Source organism: Bufo bufo, chromosome 1, assembly GCF_905171765.1.
Source record: "Bufo bufo chromosome 1, aBufBuf1.1, whole genome shotgun sequence".
NCBI classification, from domain to species: Eukaryota; Metazoa; Chordata; class Amphibia; order Anura; family Bufonidae; genus Bufo; species Bufo bufo.
This window is the reverse complement of record NC_053389.1, coordinates 460,010,872-460,019,833: the sequence shown is the minus strand read 5'-3', so window position 1 is coordinate 460,019,833 and position 8,962 is coordinate 460,010,872.

The window sequence follows — 8,962 nt, the reverse complement described above, 5'->3', positions numbered from 1 at the left end:
TCCACTGGATACTGCCATGGTGTGTCTGGGTAGAGATGCCCTTGCGGTTCCCCCAGTGGTCGGCTCGCAGTGAAATTTGCGCGTTCACGATTCGCTGAACATGAAAACATATGGCGATATTCGCGCCCGCCATATTCTTTTACATTGTGAATAACTTTGACCCATGACACACCCATCAGGTGGTACAGGACAGCCAATTGAGACGTTTCAGCACATTGACATACCCCCTACCTTATAAATAATCTTGATCTGGGAGCCATTTTACATTCAGTCTTTTGCCAGTGTAGGGAGAGGTTGCTGTGTGGAGCAGGGACAGACTGTTAGGGACACGAATCGCTAGCTAATAGGCCCACAAAAGTCCTTTAATGGACTGGTATAGGTGTGCTAACGATAGGTGTGACATACTGAGGGGTGAAATATACTTATAATATACTTTCTAACATAGAAAGTAAATTATAGTGCAATTGTATTATGCAGCAGTTGTGTGCGGTTCAGCCACACAGAAGGCCAAAAGCTATTGAAACAAATAATTTCTACCGGTGTGATTTACCAGTTGCCCCCCCAAAAAACTGATTGAAGCAGAGGTGTTATGTACCAATAATATACGTTCTATACAGTGCATTTAGGTAGTGCAGCATTTGTCTGCGGTTTTGCTGCGTCACAGCATCTACACAGCGTTAAAAACACTATTTGAAGAAATAATTTCTACCGGTGTGATTTACCAGTTGCCCCCCAAAAAAACTATTGAAGCAGGGATTTTATATACCAATAATATACGTTCTATATAGTGCATTTAGGTAGTGCAGCATTTGTCTGCGGTTTAGCTGCATTACCGCATCTACACAGAGTGACAAACACTATTTGAAGAAATAATTTCTACTGGTGTGATTTACCAGTTGCCCCCCCCCCCCCCCCCCCCCCACCCATAAAAAACACTGATTGAAGCAGGGATTTTATATACCAATAATTTGTCTGCGGTTTTGCTGCAATACCACATCTACACAGAGTGAAAAACACTATTTGAAGAAATAATTTCTACTAGTGTGATTTACCAGTTGCTCCCCAAAAAAACTGATTCAAGCAGGGATTTTATATACGTTCTATATAGTGCATTTAGGTAGTGCAGCATTTAGGTTTTGCTGCATCACCGCATCTACACAGAATGACAAACACTATTGGAACCAATAATTTCTAGTGGTGTAATTAACCAGTTGCCCCCCAAAAAAACTGATTGAAGCAGGGATGTTATATACCATTTTACCAATAATATACTTTCTATATAGTGCATTTAGGTAGTGCAGCAATTGTCTGCGGTTTTGCTGCGTTACCGCAGCTAAACAGAGTGAAAAACACTATTAGAACCAATAATGTCTACTGGTGTGATTTACCAGTTGCCCCCCAAAAAAACTGATTGAGGCAGGGGTGTGATATAACTTCTTCCACAAATAATGCTCTTCTATAGGGACTTTTGTCACAGGGTCATTTTGAAAATGACAGGCAGAGGAAGAGGCAGGCCATTCCGCAGGGGTGGTAGGGGTCGGGCAGGTGCCCAAGTCCGGAGCCTAAGTGGGAAGTCGCAGAAGGTGCGTGCAATTACGTCAAAGGACGCACCAGACTTGGTTGAGTGGCTCACTCAGCTTTCCACTTCTGCACCCTCCTCATCCTCTCTATCTGCACACTCTTCTCTCTCTGCTGTGTCCAACCCCATAGACACCACCACCACCACCACAACCATATCCCCTCCGCTCAATTTAGAGGAATTATTTTCCCATACATTCCAAGACCTAACCGATGCGAATCCATTCTTGGCATCGGATCAGGAAGAGGCGGTATCAACGATCGCCACCCAGCAGTCTGACAACAGTACCCAGATCAGCCCAAGGAGGATGGTCCCCGCTGTTGCTGCCTACTTCAAGATCTCTAATGTCAGTGGTGGTCAAGGTGACGAATCCGATGATGACGTGTCGATGGACGTCACGTGGGTGCCCACAAGAGAGGAAGAGGAGGGGAGTTCAGAGGAAGAGACGGAGGAGCAGATAGGGAGGAGAAGCAGGCAGAACTTACAGTGCACAGGAGGCAAAAAGCAGACTGCTAATGTATCTGTAATGAAACATTCAGCATGCACGGTCACATCTGGCTCTCCCAGGACGCCGGCACATGGCTCGGCAGTGTGGGCTTTTTTTAATGTGTCCGCTGCTGACGATAGTGCTGCCATCTGCAGCATGTGCTGTCAATGCTTAAGTCACGGTAAGCCCAACACTCACCTAGGGACGACCGCCTTAAGATGGCACCTGGCCTCCCATCACTGAGCCCAGTGGGAGCAACACCGTCAGAACCCACAAAGCCACACTCCTGGTGCTCACCATCCTGCCTCTTCTCCTTCTCCTCTCTCCTCCCAGTTATCCTCCACTCCACCATGCTGTCGTCGCGTTCATCTGGCAAAAGGCAAGCTTCCTTACCCAAATGTTCGAGCGAAAAAAGATGATGACGCCGTATAACCCTCCTACCCAATGGCTGACCGCTGGCTTGTCAGAACTGCTAGCCCGCCAACTACTGCCATATAAACTGTTGGACTCTGAGGCCTTTAAAAAATTTGTGGCCATTGGAACACAGCAATGGAAGGTTCCCGCAAAGAAATATTTCTCCCAGATAGGCATTCCAGAGCTATAAGGCCACGTTCAGCGGCAAGTGAATGTATCTCTGGCACACAGTGTCGGTGCCAAGATACATCTGACCACAGACACGTGGTCTAGCAAACATTGGCAGGAAAGGTACATAACTTTTACTGCCCATTGGGTGAACCTTCTGATGGCCGTCAAGCATGCAACCCTTGGCATCCGTGTAGATTTGGTGTTACAGCCATGGATTGCATGCAGGCCTGCCTCTTCTTTTCCTCCTCCTACTCCACCCTTTCTCTCCTCCTCGGCTGACTCCTCTTTTTCCACTGCTACCATCTCTTCTGCTCCACCCCCCAAGATCCCCAGAACCTATTCGACGTGCCAGGCGAGACGTTGCCATGCTGTGCTGCGTCTGTTGTGCCTGGAAGCCAAGAGCCACACTGGTCCTGCACTCCTTTCAGCTTTGCGGTCACAGGCAGATCAGTGGCTAACCCTGCTCAATTTGACAGTTGGTAAAGTGGTGTGCGACAACGGTGCCAATCTGCTTAGCACACTGAAACAGGGCAAAATGACACGTCCTGAACTTAGTCGTGCAGCGATTCGTTGCCAAATACCCCGGGGTCCAGGACATCTTTCGGCATGCCAGGAAAATCTCTGGCCATTTTAGAAGATCTTACACGGCCATGGCTCGCCTTGCTGACATTCAGCAGCGACACCACCTGCCCGTCAGACTTCTGATTTGTGACTGCCCGACGCGATGGAACTCCACCTTGTATATGCTTGATAGGCTGCTCCAGCAGAAACGTGCAGATAATGACTATCTGTACGAACTATGCAGCAGGATAGGTTCTGGGAAGCTTGTTTTTTTTTTTTCACCCACCCTGCCAGTGGCTGCTCATGCGTGACGCATGCAGACTTCTGCGGCCATTTGATAAGATCACCAAACTGGTCAGTCACAGAAAGGGCGCCATCAGTGACATCGTACCTTATGCCTTCTTTATGGAGCGTGCATTGCATTGTGTCATTGCTCAAGCCGGTCGAGGAGCAGGAGCAGGAAGATGAGGAAGTTGCAATGCTGGATGAATTCCCAGGGGGAACTACTCCATCTGAGACAAGTCAACAACAGATGTCTGAATAGGAGTCAGAGGAGGATGGTGCCGCGGTGGAGGAGGAGCAAGAAGAGCATGCTTTAAACATTTCTGGGATCCCTTGTGTTGTCCTTGGATGGGGGGAGGAGAACGAGGACGACATTATCCTGGATGATGAGCAGGAGCCAGGCCACTCCAACTCTTCCAGTTTAGTGCAAATGGGGGCCTTCATGCTCCAGTGTTTGATGAGGGACCCCCGTATAAAAAGCATAAAGGGCAAGGACCAGTACTGGGTGGCAACGTACTTAGACCCCCGGTACAAACACAAAAAGGCGGAAATATTACCACCATCAGAGAGGGCTGTCAGAATGCAGCACTTCCAGGCCTTGCTTCGAGAAATGCTGCATTCTGCTTTTGCGGGCACTTGCAGAGGAATTTCCACTCACAGAGAAACAGTTGCTGGTACCAATCCAACAACGCATGTAAGAAGAGGGCGGTTTTGAAGATGTGTTGGTCACTTCGGATATGAGATCATTCTTGCAGCCAACCTATCGACAGCCGTCCTCCGGATCCAGCATCAGGGAACGCCTAGACCAACAGGTGTCCGACTACATCGGGTTATAGGCCGATGTGGATGCTCTGAGAAGCGATGAACCCCTGGACTACTGGGTGTGCAGACTTGACCTGTGGCCAGAGCTGGCACAATTTGTCATGGAACTGTTGGCTTGCCCCTCGTCCAGTGTCCTGTCCGAAAGGACGTTCAGCGCAGCAGGGGGGATTGTGACCGATAAGCGCACTCACCTAGCTTACAACAGTGTGGACTACCTCACATTTCTAAAATGATGGCATGGATCTCGGGGGAATTCAGGTTTGCAGTCACCATGTCTCCTGTCCCCTGTCCCCAGATTTAGCAGGATTTAGCCTTCTGTTGCAAGACATGAATCAGTAGAATGACGTTGTTCATCCCATAGTCCTGGCGACTGACAAATAAAGTAGCCTCCTCAAAGGCCCTGAGCGAACGGCAGGTGTCAAGCATGAGCTGCCACTGGCTGACATCGAAATTACACAGGGTACTACTCCTGTCCGCTTGGATCATCAAGAAATCGTCGATAGCCTTTCTCTGTTCATATAGTCAGTCCAACATATGGAGGGTGGAATTCCAACGGGTGGAAACGTTGCATATCAGCCTATGTTGGGGAATGCTATTCTGCAGCAGCCGCTCAAGGAGGGTATGCTTTGCGGTGTACGAGTGGCTGAAATGCATGCATGAAATTCGATTTCTTAATGAAGGACAAGGAGCAGTTCCTCCCCTGTGTGACTCCATTCACCCAGGCAAACTAGGTGCAAAACAGTGTGACACCGCCGTGCCCTGCACATGTAGTATGCTGGTGGGGCACTCTGAATTTTCCCTGCAGTAGAGGCTGAGGACACGGTGGAGGATGAGGAGGCAGAGGTGGACATTGTCGTAGGACCAACGGTGTGAGAAAGTGGACGCAGAAGCTGAGTCACCTGGCCAAGTTGCTGGTGTGGCTGGACAGGAACCACATTTTCTCAGTGGGCCATAAAGGACATATAATGTCCTTGACCGTAGTTACAGCTCCGCACGTTGGCGCTCCCGTGCTATTTGGCAGACACCGACAGGCTCAAGGACTGGTCCACCTTCTGTTCTACATATGTGTGCAGGGCTGGTACTACCTTTTTGGCAAAGAAATGATGGCTTGGGACTCTCCACCTCGGCTCGGCACAAGCCATCAGGAGGGACTGCAGCACTAGCAACTTGGCCAGGAGCACGTTCAGCTTCTGCGTCGTTGGATGAGTGCACTCTTACTGTTGTCTCTTGGCAATCGCTTCGGTGATCGTTTGCTGATGGAATGACTGACATGAGTCAGAGGACGAGAAGCAGGATCATCAGGACCAGCAGATGATGGGAAAGACAGACAGCTCCCTTCGGCTGAGGTGGTGGAGCCTTGATTGCATGAAATTGGGTGTATGCTACTGGGTGATGCAGTGGTTGCTGCTGGCAGGCTAGACCACCACATCGGAGTTACAGTTCTCCCAGGCTACTTTATGGTGATGCTGCATGTGTTGACACAGGGCCGTGGTGCCAACATTGGCATCCTGGCCACGCTTCACCTTCTGCCCACAAATCCGGCAAATGGCCATGTTCACCTCCTCTGGTGGCCTAACAGAAATTTGCCACAGCGCTGAGTATGGCATTTTCCCACCAACACTCTGTGCTGACTGCCTGCTACTGCTGCCTCGTGAACCCCTGCTTTCCGGAAGGCTCCTGCGAAGTGGGTGGTCTACCCCGGGCACGTTTGACTCCCGACCTCACACTGCAGCCACCCTGATTACTCACAGGCACACTGCCACCCTGCTGGCTCAACCACTGCCTCACACGCAAGCTGCCACCCTCTTCTCATGATCATGATGATGAAGCCCCTTCTTCACCCGGCTTCCAAGTGCGATCAGCTACCTCATCATGATTATCTGCTACTGTCTGCACGTCACTGATGTCGCCCTCAGGGCCAGGAGCCTGACCTCTCACAACACCTGCTCCCACACCACTCTCCTCATCACTACTTTCCCACCTCTCCTCCAGATCTTGGCTGGGCAGTAGCTGCTGACTCTCCTCTAGTTGCTCGTCCTAGCTGAAAAGTGGAGCTGAGCCTACAGCATATAATACTTCTTGCGCTAAGGGAACTGAAAATAACAGAGGAAGGTTCAGGACAGATAGGGGCACAGGGCTTTGTCCCTGGCTATGACAACTAAGCGTCATGTCAGAGGAACCCACCGACTGGCTGGGGATGTCTGATGTCACTTGCAACGAACTCGAAGACCAAGTCAACCATTCAAGCACCACTGGGTTGCTGGCTACTCCTGCTGCCACCCTCCCTTCTTCTGTTGCCTGCAACAGAAACATTTATGACATATATTTTTTCCTTTTTTTCCCTATTTCTACACCCAAAAAAAAAGTATATAACAATCACAAATCCCCTTAGATTGGGTGATAGGACGTACATATATTTTCTTTTTCTACATCATGTAAATGGCTGTAGTACAATGTAACTTCACCTCTGAATGCCAATTATGATTTTCTCCTTTTATTTTCCTATTTCTACATCACAAAAAAAAAAAAAAAAAATCACAATTGACCGCAGAACGGGTGATGGGACGTACGTATATTTTATTTTTCTATACCACGTAAATGGCTGTAGTACAATGTAACTTTACCGTAAATGGCTGTAGTACAATGTAACTTCATCTCTGAATGCCAATATATATTTTCTCCTTTTATTTTCCTATTTCTACATCACAAAAAAAATATATAACAATCACAATTGACCGCAGAACGGGTGATGGGACGTACGTATATTTTCTTTTTCTATACCACGTAAATGGCTGTAGTACAATGTAACTTTACCGCCTAACGGCACTTATGACATGTATATATATATATATATATATTTTTTCCCTATTAATGTACCCCCCAAAATAAGTAAAACAATGTAAAATCAAAGCAGAACGGCTAATAGGACGTACAGTGTGTAGACACATGTCTCACAGTATTGTTTCACTACCACAGCAGACTCCCTATGCGTGTTACTGCAAGGCACAGTGTTCTACACCACTATAAAGGCTCTCTGCAGCCAGGAAATAGCCGTTTTTTAACGCAATTCGCCACTAATAGATTCAGATCAAACCAAATATTTTTAGGAAAATTCGGCGAACCGACCAAATCAAATTTTTTAGACATTCGCTCATCTCTAGTAATGACATACATTGGTATTTCTAAATGCCAATAAATACAGTGCCTTGAAAAAGTATTTATATCCTTTTTCCACATTTTTTCATGTTACACCCATAAAATTAATTGTATTTTATTATGATTTGGTGCTCATTTAGACTACCGAAGTGTTCTGCGGTTCGCAAATTGTGGATCGGCAAAACATAAATAGCGGCCCGTGTGCCTTCCACCGCCCTTGGCCGGCACTATGATAGAAAATGCCTATTCTTGTCTGCAATTGCGGTCAAGAATAGGACATGCTTTATCTTTTTTGCTGGACCACGGAACTACGAATTCAGACAGGACGTGGTGTGCTGTCCGCATCAATTGTGGCCCTATTGAAATAAATGGGTCCGCACCCGTTCCGCAAAATTGTGGAACGGATGCGGATCCATTCATACGATCGTCTGAATAAGCCCTTAGAAAATAATACGTTTTTCAAAAATGTAAAAATAATGATAATAATTATAATAATCTAATATATAAAGCTGAGTGTATGTAAGTATGTATGTGTGTATGTCCGCTAAAAGAATCCGCACCGTCGCATTTACAATCACAAAATTTTGCACAGCCGGGAACTCAGGAAATATCATAGACTATGTTTCTAGTGGAAAATTTTTACCCTGCGCTTTCGAATTATATGCCCAAAAAATACGTTCAGTAACCTAACCGCCAAACTACAGGAGCCATTGTCTTTATATGTTGGAGGACCACACTGCTTTTAAGCTCTCCGAAAACCTCCCTCCTGGTTTAAGGCCATATATGCTCAAAACATAGGAAAAATATCAATCCTCACACAAATCGCCCTTCTCCTTAGTCAGTAACTCTGTGGAAACCAAAGAGGGTTGCATAAATAGTGAAGCACCATTAACCAGGGTCAGTTGATATAAAATTTATTATACTCACAAAATTAGTAGAATATAAAACATATCATAAAACTCAGTAGCTCTCGTATTCCTATAGAGATTATGAATGAGAATTCATTTACTTTATTTGTATTATATTTGTTAAACTGAAACTTTTGGTTCCTCTTATGTTTTCCTCTACTTAAGTTTTCCTATAATAGCGGCTGCATGTGTTATGTGAAAATAAGAGGAGATAAGCCCGGGATCGCAAATTCACTCATAATGCTGTGCAGCCAGCCATCCCCCTGTGATGTCACAGCTAGGCAGAGCCCAATAAAACACTGATCCCTCGCAGTCACCTGCATTTCTTGTTACCTGAGCATAGGGAGAGATGTGACAAGACATTCACTCACTAGGGGCAGTGTAGTTGAAGCTGACAGTACAAACTGTTAACAGAGAGTGCAGGGAGAGTGCAGGGAGAATCGAGGGAGAGCATAGGAGACTGCTGAACTGCAGACTCTGCTACAATTTATCGCAGTGTACATAAATGTGCAGTGCACCAATATTCTTCATAGCTAAAATCATCCTAGCTAATCCATACTATTATCTGTAGAATTACTGGGT